This window comes from Pectinophora gossypiella, chromosome 27 (genome assembly GCF_024362695.1).
Source record: "Pectinophora gossypiella chromosome 27, ilPecGoss1.1, whole genome shotgun sequence".
In the NCBI taxonomy this organism is placed as follows: Eukaryota; Metazoa; Arthropoda; class Insecta; order Lepidoptera; family Gelechiidae; genus Pectinophora; species Pectinophora gossypiella.
The window spans coordinates 4,781,160-4,782,132 of NC_065430.1; positions in this window are offsets into that span (position 1 = coordinate 4,781,160).

The following is a 973-nucleotide window of genomic DNA, read 5'->3' on the forward strand; positions in this document are numbered from 1 at the left end:
TTTGTTCTATGATCACTCGTTTCGTTAGGTAAGTTGCACATAATAATAATATAAATTATAGTCATATCCAAGTCATATCGATCAAAATCATAAGCAAGGTTTTGGATTTTACTATACGAAATTCTATTGCTGTATTTTTGTTCAACAGTTAAGAAATTTACTTTAGTTAGACCAAAAATAAAATAATACATCTGAATAATAACACATATTCTCGATTCGAGTATATTCCCAAATATTTGAGAGTATTTGATATTTCGAACGCAACTAAACTTGTCAAATGTTTACAATGTTGGTAGCTATGATAATATTCGGATACACTGATTCATGAAGTCCAATAAAAATTCAATCTGTAACGATACCTTTCACAACCATTTAATTTATTAAAACCATCAGTCTTGTTATCTTTAATAAATCCAGATTATAAATATCTTATTTCAGGAAAATAATTATAAAATAAATGAGGCAATTCATTAAAATCAAGATTGAGATAATACTAACCTACATCATATCTACACAATATCCGAACATACGGATCAGCAGCGAGCGGTCATCGAACATTTGGGTTTTTTCGGCGGGAAACGGGAACGGGACAGTTGCTTTCTTCATTGAGTAATCTAAATAATTAATACGAAGTGGTGTTTTGTGGTTAATGATCGCATTAAGTTAGTCAGAAGACATTCGCGAGTGTTATTATACTGGAGTATTCAATAAACAAAGTGTATCTGCCTATTTTCGCTTCGTGTCGGGAAGCCGCTTCATAACTCAAAAGTTTATGCGGACTTTTGAGTTAATTCGTTTGGGGTTCGGAGTAGGAGTCTACTCCGAGGGTGGGGGCTTAGGTTTCATCATCATCATTCATCACCTTTCATGATTTCATTAATCATCAAGAAAAAAAAAAATACGTAAGACATGGCTGTATGGGCATAGTTCCCTTTGCCTTACCCTTCGGGGAAAACCAAAACAAAAAAAAAAA